Source organism: Suncus etruscus, chromosome 11, assembly GCF_024139225.1.
Source record: "Suncus etruscus isolate mSunEtr1 chromosome 11, mSunEtr1.pri.cur, whole genome shotgun sequence".
Classification (NCBI taxonomy): Eukaryota; Metazoa; Chordata; class Mammalia; order Eulipotyphla; family Soricidae; genus Suncus; species Suncus etruscus.
Window position 1 is genome coordinate 70862109 of NC_064858.1, and position 13377 is coordinate 70875485.

A 13377-nucleotide genomic window follows, 5' to 3' on the forward strand; every position below is an offset into this window, starting at 1 on the left:
AATCATGTTTAGATCTACCAATAGTTCTTTGAAAAAGAAAACAAGGCAAGGCATCAATTAATTCTCTATTCAGGAAGGCAATTAAAGCAAATAGCAGATAGAATCAAATGACCCTCCCTGCCTCTGAACCTTGACATCCAAAATCAAATGGTTGCTTGTTCTCACGAAAAGGTTCAGATTCCAGAAAGTGAAAACCAACACGTATGCAAAGCTATTTCTCAAATTCTACAGCCAAACACCCTGACTTATAACACGGGGGTCACCAAAATTTTCAAACTTTTTTTTTAATTGCTTTTTGCACCCATTTCTCCCTCTTCCCTGGAATATCAAAAGAGACGACAGGAGAGAACTTCAGGAAAAGAACTGATCTGGTACCAGTTTCTTTTCTCTCAGGGTGAAATCCCTCAAAGTTCACCTGTCAAAGCTGTGCATTACCAAACAGCAAGCCCCACAGGACAGAGGAAGCAGGCATAGTCGGATGGTGGGAACTTCCCAGCAGCAGCAATGAAGCAGTGGAAAGTGGGGTGGATTGTGGGGTTGATTTTTGTTGCATTTGAAAGAAATCAAGTGAGAAGTCTCCTCTTGCAAGGAAGACAACGAGTCCAACTTGATGCTGGTAGCCCCAGCTGGTAAGCTCTTCCTCAGTTCCCTGGCTCTTTCAGCTCTAATATTGGAGGGGGCTGCACCCTCCCCATCCTTCCCCCGCCCCTTAGCGGGAAATCTTCTCCTTCCTTCACCTCCCCCCATCCTTCCCTCCAGATCCTCTCCAGGAGGAAAAGCAGCCCTGAGCGTGCAGAGAGTGGGAGGAAGGGGGGAGCTGGAGACGGGGTGGGGGGAGGCGAGCGGTTGAGATGGTGAGAGAGGGGCGCAGGCCAGAGCAAGAATGATCTAGGGAGGCCGAAGTGGGGCAGCAGAGAGGGTGCCCCAATCCTCAACTCCGTAGCTCCAAGGCAGGCGCGGTGCAAAGTGCTTTTCCCTGCCAGGCACGTGTGGTCGGAATCTATTTCTCACAATAGGCCACCCCCGGCCCCCTCCCGAGGTCTCAATGCCCCTCCTTCTGGAACCCAAGTGAGCCGAGCAGACGATCTCACACGACAGATTCGAGTCAATAAAACACCCAGGGGTGGGGTGGCCGCGCAGCCTTACCTGGAGGGGAGGATCCGGAGGTACCGCCGCGCGGGGCTCGGTCTCCACCGCCGTCCCCCTGCGTCCTCGCACTGCCTCCGCGCGCTCCCGGAGGGGCAGCCTGCAACACAAAAGGGGTGTGTGGGTGTCGGCGTGGGGGGTGGTGTGCAGGGCTGCTCCCACCTGACACACACCCCCTTTGGGGGGTGCAGGGGGGCCCCCTCTGGCAGCAGCGGGAGTGGGTGGGAGCACGCCCTGGGGATGCGGAGCGACTGGAGTGCAAGGGACAGGCCCGGGGTGCAACTTCAAGTTGCCGCTGCAAAGTGGTGATCTCCGGGCGGCTGCGAAGGGAGCGGCGGGCGCGAGGCGGGGAGCAGGCAGGACCGGGCTAGAGCATCCCCAACACTGCAGCGGCTCCGGGAAGCCCTAGTCCCGGAGGCGCCGCCCAGCTGCTCCCGGCCCCGGCCCTCGGATTGGTCGCTCCTCGGGGACGCTGCGCCCGGAAGCCAATCAGCGCGCGCGAATAATAGGTGGATCCCGGAGCCCACAGCGCCCAGCCCTGCTCGCCTGGTGCCTCTCCATCCTCTCCCAGGATCTGTCCGGGGGTCTGGGCAGGGGGCGGGGAGGAGAACTCCGCGGGATGCACTCGGAGGGGGGCCAGCGAATGACTAGACGGCGAAAGCAAGGGCATCTGATGGCAAAGCCATCGCTCGATCGCTCCATCAATTACAGCCCCCTGGGGAGGCTGAGGGATGTCCCACCACCTGGCCCGCGAGCCATCTGCAGGGCAGGGAGCTGCTGGACGCAAAGCTATTTTCTTTCTCTCTCTCTCCCTCTTTCCAACTTTCAATCAAAACCTGCGCCGGCACTGAGCATGCCCAGACTGCCACAGAGCGCCCCAGGACTTGGGTTTTGTGTGGGTGCACTGGCTGGCTGAGGGGATTTTGGAAAGGATGACAGTTTGGGGAAGGAGAGAGAAAGAGTGCAAGAGGCAGAAGTTTGCCTTGGCCCTTGCACCCCGCAGGTGGGAGAAGGAAGACCGGACGGGGATTTCCATGGGGTTTAGCTCCAGGATCCACCTATGGAGCTGCAGAGAGGGGGGATGCGAGGCTGAGGCTCCTCTTCCGGGGTTCGGGCGTGCAGCAGGGGCTGTTGGCAGGGTTTAGAACCGCCTGGAACCCCTTTGCAGGATGCCTGGAGACAGGGCGTGAAGGGTGAGGAGAGAGAACTGGGGAGATTGAGGATGCTCCAACCCGGAGGTGGGGCGGGGCGGGGCAGCGAAGCTCCACCCCATCTCGGCTGCCAAGGAAGCCTGGGGGCTGCTGGTTTGTGAGGGGTGCACTGGGAGCTGCTGGGGAGCGCGGGGTATATGGGGCGCGGGGTATATAGGGTGCCTGGGACGCTGCAGGGCAGTGCTTAGGTGCACAGGACGCTGGGCAGTGCAAGATTCATGGCGAGTTTCTAGGACCGAGACCCACAAGTTTCCCGACTTGGTCAAGTGCGACCTTCCCAGGGCTTCCGAGGGGCGCTGCCCTATTTCTCTCCACACTGTGCTACCGCCCGACTACTAACGCGTGGGCGTGGGCTGGATTGGCTCCCCCTTTCCCTCCTCCCCTGATCGGGTCGGCGAGGAAATAAGCAGCTTTTCTCTGGGGGGCGCAGAGCTGACCTGATTGTCTCTAAGCTCCCGGGCAATTTATAGCTTGGTAATACCCAGAGATGCCAATGTGGAGGTTCAGGGGATGGGAGCAGGGACGGCACGCGGGGGCAGGGCGGGGGCCCAGGCAATTCCCAGCGGGAGTGAGTGTAGACTGACTCATGCTGGGGAAAGGCTTTTTAAAAGAATGGGAATCTCCCTACCCAACTCTCTTGACCTTGTGGAATGGCCTTTCAACCCCTGATGTGTTTTGCTGGGAAATCCTAGTAATGGGTGAGCAAACTTGAATCAATAGCTGCTTAAGAGGTTGAAGCAAACTATACCTCCAGTACCAATAGATGACCAAAATATATTTTGTAAGTGCCACTTTCCTACACACCCCAAAACGAAAACTTTATCATAATTAATAAAGCTCATAACTGATCTGCTTGAGGGATATAGGTACTTGCAATAAAAATGAAAGGCAGAATTCAAAAGATTATAACCTTATTGATGCCACTCCCAACTGTGGCCCACTGGACCCTGTTTACCAGGAAAGCAGAACTCTCCCTAACTGAACTCTTTATTATACGGAGATTGATTACCTGACTGAGATCATGGCATCCCAGGTAAGGAAATAAATAACTCTCAATTCCCCAAACCCATCCACTTTGAATTAGAGTTTCATTAACATTGGTTTGCAAAGGTAAGGTAACTGTAGCAAGAATTCAATTAACACTAACACATTTCTTCAGGTTTTAATTAAAACTCTTCTGTTCATGGAATGTTTAAGATTAAGATCCTTCTTTTAAGTGCTTGTGTGGGGTGGAGGAGACAACTAGATGACTGAATCCTATGAATGACGAAATATTGGTGCGTTCTCCCAAGCCATAACTTAAAAAATAATTTTCCATTTATGAAAATGTCACTCAAATCTTATTTTAGAATAGTTTCACAGTAGGAGAAAAGTGATAAAAAGTGATATTATAGAAGCCAGAGAGAGAATATCACACTGAACCAGCCTTTGCTTGGGAGTTGCCTCCAAATCAAATTTTAAAAGTAATAATTAAACCTGATTTTATGCATTGATGAAGAAAAATAATGATAAGTGGAAGAGAAAATTTGTTCTCTAAGACTGTTTTCCAATAACTATTTTTGTCCAAAAGGATTCTTATTAAATGCCCTCAATTATCATCTTTATTCTATGTCTTTCTCACAAATTGTACATACAATAATTTATCTGTAACTTATAACATTAGCTTAACTTATTGGGAAGAAACTAGTAGCAGAAGTTGAACACAGATGAGTTATTTCCCTTCACCATACTGGGTCTATTGCTAATATTTTAGCCAGTGAATAGTGAGATGTCTGTATCCTGTCATTCCTCTGGGAAGTCTGCTAGCAATGTCAACTGTATGAATTTCAGCATGGATATTTCTGTTCATGAATAATAAGCACAGTTGTACACTGGGTTTTTAGATGAATCTAGTTTGTGTAGGACTAAAGAGTTTTATCCTTGATCCTAGATTACATTTTTCTCTGGGGAGTGGGATGCACCTCGATTACTCGTGGGTACTCAGCCTGGAAGTCTAATGGTTCACTGTTCACCAGACAGAGAAGTGCTGCTAAGTCCTGCTAGCCACCAGGGCATTCGGAGTGGTGCTTAGGGCCTCTCAGGCTCCACCTGGAGGTGCTGGAAGCAACATAGCCCTGGGACTTATACTCAGGTCCATGCACGAGTTAGGTGCTGATCACGTAATTCTCTCTTCTGCCTTCCCTTACCAATATTTAGCTTCTCCGCAGACTGGATTCATTAGGGTTAAGATACCCCTCTTTTCTGTTACCTAGAATGTCCCTCATCCTCTTGTCCTTTATAATAAACTCATCTCAATTGAAAGAAAATGAGCTCAATTGTTCTTTTTTCCATTTTCACTTTCTTATTTCTGATATAATTTTAAATTTCAAATTTTTTATTTACTTATTTGTGTGTATGCTACACCCAGAGTTGCTGAGGATTTAATCCTGATTCTTCATTCAAGGAACATCTTAGAGGCCTGGGGATGAAACCTGGGTTGGCCAAAAGCCATGTAAGTGCCCTCCCCAGTTTGCTCGGGTCCCCATAATACCGTTTAACTCTGTATCTTATGGCACTGAAACTTAGTGCATTCCTTAGTGATATGGTATTTTGAATGCTGTCATGTTAAGCACTGTATTTCTATGTTTTCATATTTTTCTCTTACATTGTTTATGAAAAGTTGACTTTTTTATTTTTTCCTTGACACGTTTTATTTTTCCTAACATTCCACTATTGTCAGATTTCTATTTCTTTCTTTCAATAAATTGATCTATTTACTAGTTTAATATACCCCTCTGCCATCTATTTTAGGGTACAGGATCAGAATAGAAACTAAATGTGGCCATCATACTGAGAAGTATGTCTTATGGAAAGAGAGGGGATTAGAGATTTTAGATGCTCAAAATTCATTAAGTGCAAACTTATTCAAGGTTCTTCAGATCAATAAATAATATTTATGAATGACAGATTATGCTTCATGTTGAATAAAAGGCTTTTATATCCTAGTCCAGTCTTACTGAAGAACATATTTAATCAACACTTTTATGTTTGACTAAACTATATCTCTTCAATACCCACATGAGCATTTTAAATATAATGGTTCATTAGATGCCTATTTAAAATATTTAAGTGTTGACTATTTTATATAGATTCATTTATATTTTTTTTTAATTTTTTTTTATTTAAACACCTTGATTACATACATGATTGTGTTTGGGTTTCAGTCATAAAAGGAACACCACCCATCACCAGTGCAACATTCCCATCACCCAAGTCCCAAATCTCCCTCCTCCCCACCCAACCCCCGCCTGTACCCTAAACAGGCTCAACATTTCCCTCATACATTCTCAATATTAGGACAGTTCAAAATGTAGTTATTTCTCTAACTAAACTCATCACTCTTTGTGGTGAGCTTCCTGAGGTGAGCTGGAACTTCCAGCTCTTTTCTCTTTTGTGTCTGAAAATTATTATTACAAGGGTGTCTTTCATTTTTCTTAAAACCCATAGATGAGTGAGACCATTCTGCGTTTTTCTCTCTCTCTCTGACTTATTTCACTCAGCATAATAGATTCCATGTACATCCATGTATAGGAAAATTTCATGACTTCATCTCTCCTGACAGCTGCATAATATTCCATTGTGTATATGTACCACAGTTTCTTTAGCCATTCGTCTGTTGAAGGGCATCTTGGTTGTTTCCAGAGTCTTGCTATGGTAAATAGAGCTGCAATGAATATAGGTGTAAGGAAGGGGTTTTTGTATTGTATTTTTGTGTTCCTAGAGTATATTCCTAGGAGTGGTATAGCTGGATCGTATGGGAGCTCGATTTCCAGTTTTTGGAGGAATCTCCATATCGCTTTCCATAAAGGTTGAACTAGACAGCATTCCCACCAGCAGTGGATAAGAGTTCCTTTCTCTCCACATCCCCGCCAACACTGTTTATTCTCATTCTTTGTGATGTGTGCCATTCTCTGGGGTGTGAGGTGGTATCTCATCGTTGTTTTGATTTGCATCTCCCTGATGATTAGTGATGTGGAACATTTTTTCATGTGTCTTTTGGCCATTTGTATTTCTTCTTTGTCAAAGTGTCTGTTCATTTCTTCTCCCCATTTTTTGATGGGGTTAGATGTTTTTTTCTTGTAAAGTTCTGTCAGTGCCTTGTATATTTTGGAGATTAGCCCCTTATCTGATGGGTATTGGGTGAATAGTTTCTCCCACTCAGTGGGTGGCTCTTGTATCCTGGGCACTATTTCCTTTGAGGTGCAGAAGCTTCTCAGCTTAATATATTCCCATCTGTTAATCTCTGCTTTCACTTGCTTGGAGAGTGCAGTTTCCTCCTTGAAGATGCCTGTAATGTCCTGTAGTGTTTTGCCTATGTGCTGTTCTATATATCTTATGGTTTTGGGGCTGATATCGAGGTCTTTAATCCATTTGGATTTTACCTTTGTACATGATGTTAGCTGGGGGTCTAAGTTTAATTTTTTGCAAGTGGCTATCCAATTGTGCCAACACCACTTGTTGAAGAGGCTTTCCCTGCTCCATTTAGGATTTCCTGCTCCTTTATCAAAAATTAGATGGTTGTATCTCTGGGGAACATTTTCTGAGTATTCAAGCCTATTCCACTGATCTGAGGACCTATCCTTATTCCAATACCATGCTGTTTTGATAACTGTTGGGATTCAATGCCTCGTTAAGAAGATCATCCACTACGATCAAGTAGGTTTCATCCCAGGAATGCAAGGCTGGTTTAACATCCGTAAATCTATCAACATAATACACAACATCAATAACAAGAAAAATAAAAACCACATGATCATATCAATAGATGCAGAGAAAGCATTTGATAAGGTCCAACACCCATTCTTGATCAAAACTCTCAGCAAGATGGGAATGGAGGGAACCTTTCTCAATATAGTGAAGGCCATCTACCACAAGCCAGTGGCAAATATTATCCTCAATGGAGAAAAACTGAAAGCCTTCCCTCTAAATTCTGGCACAAGACAAGGCTGTCCTCTCTCACCACTCCTATTCAACATAGCACTGGAAGTACTTGCTATAGCGATTAGGCAAGAAAAGGATATCAAGGGAATCCAGATAGGAAAGGAAGAAGTCAAGCTCTCACTGTTTGCAGATGACATGATACTCTACTTAGAAAACCCTAAAGACTCTATCAAAAAGCTTCTAGAAACAATAGACTTATATAGCAAGGTGGCAGGCTACAAAATTAACACACAAAAATCAATGGCCTTTCTATATACCAATAGTAATAAGGATGAAATGGACATTAAGAAAACAACCCCATTCACAATAGTACCACACAAACTCAAATATCTTGGAATCAACTTGACTAAATATGTGAAGGACCTATACAAAGAAAACTATAAAACTCTGCTCCAAGAAATAAGAGAGAACACACGGAAATGGAAACACATACCCTGCTCATGGATTGGCAGGATTAACATCATCAAAATGTCAATACTCCTCAAGGCATTATACAGATTTAATGCCATCCCTCTAAAGATACCCATGACATTCTTCAAAGAAGTGGATCAGACACTTTTGAAATTCATTTGGAACAATAAACACCCTCGAATAGCTAAAGCAATCATTGGGAAAAAGAATATGGGAGGAATTACTTTTCCCAACTTTAAACTGTACTACAAAGCAACAGTTATCATTTATATTTTTATGCTCACTTTGGCAGCACATATACTAAAATTGAAACAATACAGAGAAGATTAGCATGACCCCTGGGCAAGATTCATTTATTTTTTTTTATATTTTATAACCATAGTTGTCTGCTATTATCTTTCAAGATAGTCTTATTTTTTTTCTTTTTAACCTATCAAAATAGATTTTTGCTGTTCCCTGTAGTGAGATTTGGATAGATCACCCATAGGCTATCAATTTTCTATTTTCTGGGGGGGGGCACATCTTGCAGTGCTCAGTGTTTACTTCAAACTCTGTGCTCATGGATCACTCTGGCAAGTTCCAGAGAAAACATCTGGTACCTGTGATCAAACCTCAGTAGACTGTAAATAAGGCAAGAGCTCTATTTGCTGTATGATTGCTCCAGCCCCTACTCTATGCTATCTTGAAAGATCTACAGAACTTCTCAAAAATTTAGTTTGGGAGTTGAGGATGTATGTCATTTGTAGAGCACATGGCTCACTGATAGGAGCCCCATATCTGATTCCTGGGTACTCACCCCAAAGTACCCCAAAGTGAAATGTTCTCATGTATAATATGTATATAAGAGTAGAACTCATAATTTTTGGAAAAGGATTAAATAAAATAGTGTGCAAGTACTGAGCTCAAGGATAGAGTAAACACTTAGTGCTTAATCATATGATCATTTTTTCATAATCAATGAAAGCTAATTTTGTCAGATTTCAAGGATATTACATTTTATCCTTCATATATTTAAGTCAGTAGTGAGGTATATATTCTTCACCTAAAGCATTTAAATTACAAGATAAAAATAAGTTGCTTATACATAAAATGTCCATAATAATTTGTATTGACAATAATCTTTTAGGAGATGAATAATTTTATTTTAGAGTATGTTTATATTGTATTTTCATTAATATACAGTTTATAGGACTCTTTAAAATTAAAAAATATTTAATTTTAATGGTTAAAATAGTCTTGTCTTAAAAAAAAGGAGCCAACAACTTGTTTCAAACACATAGCTCTCTATTTGGATTTCTCTTCCACTTATTTATATTATGATTATTTGGCCTGGTAAAATTGCTAATGGTTTTATAGTCAACTAATAAGGAAAAAAACAGGGATTTATGTTCCAAAATGAGATAAAGAAATTAGTACCATATAAATGTTTTTACTGGATACCCATTGTGTTAAATAAGGAGAATCAAGAATTGAGAAAGGGAAAAAGAAAATGAATACAGATGGGAGTCAAGTCCCTGGGGGTACAGAATAAGAACCCTATCCGTGAACTCTAATACTTAACAATTTCCAAAGAAAAGAAAATAAAGAGCTACCAGTATTCAATATGGCTTTATAAAAGCTCTTTTTTAACGTTATGGCTAAGAAAATATTGGAATTGAAAAGGAGGACATTGACTCAAAAAGTAATATACTGTGTCAGGCTGTTGAGGTTAGCAAGGAAAATATTATGTAGGTGAATCTATCTCAAGGGCAAAATAAAAGTAGTTGGAGCTAATGTTAGCCAAAGGTCTTAGAAGCAAAACAAATGATACATTTTTCCAAAAGCTCTGTCATACAAGCTATATACTGTGGTGAAAATAAGTATGCTAAAAAGAAAGAACAACATTAAATTTTATATTAATTCTCTTTACATTCAGAAAATGAACTTCTATTTAACTGAAGGCAGAGATATTCTTTGTTTAACTACTTCATTCAAATCACATTGTTTAAGTGTTTCATTCAAATCACATATTTCCAAAAAGAGATTAATTCACTTAATTTAATCTTTGTTTAGTTGAGATAATGAGGGTGGTGGATGACTCTTCAAGACAACCTGTTTTGATTATATTGTGTGGGAGAGAAGCAACGCAGAAAAGAACATTTACCTTAAACATTTATAGACTGTCCTTAGAGTTCTGATAAGGACTGGTCTGATACTGTTATGTCTGATTCATTTCAGGACATCCTTGAATAAATTCTAAGTATGTTTGATTTTCTTTGAAGGGTTGGTGATTATTTGGGAGTAAGGGCACTCCACTCCACTTACAGGGTACTGAGGGACTCTGCTCAGAGGTCACTTTTGGTAAGGGTCATGATACCATATAAAGTGCATATGTAATTCATGTGTGTCGGCCACAGGTAAAGCAAGTCTTCGTTGTTTGATTTCAATTTTTCTATGGGTTTGTTGAAAGAATAGTTTGACCACTTGTAAATGAGTATCACAAATTGGTTTGCTCTAAGAAGAACAGAATTTCACTTATTAGCTAGTGTAGTAAAAAGAATCTTTGGGATACTAGGTTCTTTCCAACTAGTCCTAGCATAAAAATCTCTCATGAATCTGTGCTTGTCTCCTACTGGGATGTGTCAAGACTTGTGACAGAGGTGAGTGGTCTAACAAATGGACTTGTGGTCTGTTAGGCCACTGCTCCTAAGGGGGCTGGAGACCACTGTGCATGCAAAGACATTTTCTAGACTGTGTTTGTCCTTGTTATGTCCTCATGCTCCAGATAAAAAACAAGATGGGTGTGTGTATCACAAAGTCAATAGGATAAAAATACCGACACTTTTTGGTTGTCATTTTTGTGCCATACCCAGCAATGTTCAGGCTTTCTTTGGACTCTAAGCTCAAAACTCATTCCTGACAGGAATTGAGAGATAAGATGTGGTGTCAGGGATGGAACCCAAATTGACGGCTTCCAAAGGAAGTGTCCTACCCAGTGTCATTTCTTTGGTTCAATAGCAAAAGTATTTTAAGAAAATTGAGAGACAGAAGTGTTAACTTCACTACTGTTACACAGCAAGTACACTGCAACCCTACCACAACCAAATTTTAGATAAATTTTAAGATATATTCAGAATTATGATAATTATTTCAAGGAATCCAATTATATCCTTTTAGATTCTAGAAATAAATAGTAACTTTTAAATTTTATACAGGAAAAATTTAAATATATTTATTAATATTATTGTCTTATTGCCCAAGGAAAATATAGGAAACCAAAACAGAGATATTTTGCCAAGAATTCATTTATTTAATCACTATGCTTACAAAATTCACAAAAATTTTCATACTGAGGTTTCAGTCTAGAATGTACACCACCCTTCACCAGTGCAATATTTCCACCACCAAAATATTCACCAGTGCAATATTCTCCACCCCAAAACCTGCTCGTCTCTCAGACAGGCATTCTGCTTCTCTCCCTCACAATCATTGTCATGGTAGTTGTCATTGTGGTTAGTGCTCTAACTACAATCACCCTTCTTTGTAGCAAACTTAATGGCAAAAGCTGGTCCTCCTGGCATTCAGCATTGGTGTTTCTGTATATTATTCCCATACTGTCTTTTATTTTTCCTATATTCCACAGATGAATGAGACTATTTTGTCTATCTCTCTCCCTCTGGCTCATTTCACTCAGCATAATTGTATGACGAATTTTATGACTTTATTTTTCCTAACAATTTCATAGTATTCCATTGAAATAATGTACTACCGTTACTTTAGCCACTCATCTGTTGTTGGGTACCTGGGTTGTTCCAGATTCTGGCTTATGTAAATTAAATAGTGTTGTGATAAGCATAGAAATGCAGAGGGCATTTTTGTATTGTGTTTTTGTGTAACTAAAGTATATACCTAATAGTGGTATTGTTGAATCATATGAGAACTCAATTTTTATTTTGTGAGGAATATCCTTCTTATTTTCCAGAAAGCCTGGACTAGACAGCATTCCCACCAGTAGTGAATAAGAGTTCCTTTCTTCCTGCATCCTCAGCAGCACTGGTTGTTCTTGTTCTTTGTAATGTAAGCCAGTATCTGGCATAAGAGGAATACCTCATTGTTGTTTTGATATCATCTCCCTCATGATTAGTGATGTGGAGCAATATTTAATGTGCCTTTTGGGTATCTGAATTTTTTGTTTGAGGAATTATCTGTTTTTTCTCCCCTTTTTTTTGATGGGGTTAGATGGTTTTCTTTTATGTTCAATTAATACATTGTATATCTTGGATTTTAGCCCCTTATCAGATGGGTTTGCTTTGAATAATTTCTCTGAATCCATGGGTGTCCTTTGTATTCAGGTCATGGTTTCCTTTGAGGTGCAGAAGCTTCTCAATTTAATGTTGTCCCATTTGTTTATCTCTACTTCCACTTTTTTGGACAGTGGTGTTTTCTCCTTGAATACACCTTTAGTCTCAATGTCATGGAATCATTTGCCTTATAGTTGCAGGTCTGATATAAAGGTCTTTAATCCATTTTGACTTGATCTTTGTGAATAGTATTAGATAGATGTCGGTGTTCTCTTTTTTTGCATGTAGTTGATCAGTTGTTCTGACACTATTTGTTGATAAAGCATTTCTTGCTGCATTTTGTGTTTTTTCACTAGAATTAATTGATTGTATGTCTGGGTTCATTTTCTGAATACTCAACTTATTCCATTGATTTGACTATCTGTCTTTATTCCAGTACCATTCTGTTTTTATGAGTATTGCTGTGAAATACAATTTAAAGTTGTAAAAAGTGATGCCTCCCACCTTCTTTTTCCTAAGAGTTACTCTGGCAATTTGTGGGAGTTTTGTTCTTCAAATGAACTTCAGGAGTGTTTGATCCACTTCTTTAAAGAATTTCATGGGTATCCTTAGAAATATTGCATTTAACCTGTACAACACTTTGGGGAGTATATAATTTTAATAATGTTGATCTTCCCAATTCATGAGCAGGGTATACCTCCATTTCCTTGTGTCTTCTTTTATTTCTTGAAACAATGTTTTGCATTGGTCCTTCACCTCTTTATTTAAATTGACACAAACCTATTTGAGTTTATGTGCTACTATTGTGAATAGGATGTTTTAAATGTCTTTTTCTTTTCTATTGTTATTTATAGATAAGAAAGTCACCATTACCATTACAATTTTATTTGGGTAATTAATATGGTATCATTTATATAGTGCATTTTTGTTTTGTTTTGTTTTTTATTATTTATTTAGATCATTGTGAATTAGAAGTCTTTAACAGTTGTATTTCAGGCATATAGTGACAGAAAATTAGGGCCATTCCCACCACCCCACCACCAGTGTTGACCTCTTTCACCATAGTTCCCCACATGCATTCCATACCTCCACCCTTAGCCCTATAAACTACTAATGTGACAGGTCTATTTTGTGTTTAGCTTGTTATAATTTGATACTATAGTTTGATAGTATAGTCTAGTATAGTTTGATTCTATTGTCGTTGACTTTGGCCTGGGTCTGAACTTCTTTTTTTCCAACTCAATGTAACTGAGATCGCTTGGCCTCTGGGTCTCATCCACTTTTTTTTTCTCAATTTCTAGGAAGATATAGAAATATGAGTCAGAACAAAATGATTCAAGTTTTAAGGA

The 13377-nt window shown here is 40.7% G+C and overlaps 1 protein-coding gene and 1 non-coding gene across 4 annotated transcripts in view; one reads left to right on the plus strand and one right to left on the minus strand.

The window, feature by feature from the left end:
• The window catches only part of SYT1 (synaptotagmin 1), a 594801-nt gene extending 593228 nt beyond the window's left edge, over positions 1-1573 (minus strand). For all 3 annotated transcript variants that reach the window (XM_049783494.1, XM_049783492.1, XM_049783493.1), the window contains exon 1: positions 1147-1573. The gene's annotated coding sequence lies outside the window, so the exon portion shown is untranslated. The remainder of the gene's footprint in view (positions 1-1146) is intronic.
• A 6451-nt stretch (positions 1574-8024) lies between these two features.
• On the plus strand, positions 8025-8132 carry LOC126023710 (U6 spliceosomal RNA). Its single transcript, XR_007500797.1, has one exon. It is a non-coding gene; the product is annotated as a U6 spliceosomal RNA (small nuclear RNA).
• The last annotated feature ends 5245 nt before the right edge of the window (positions 8133-13377 follow it).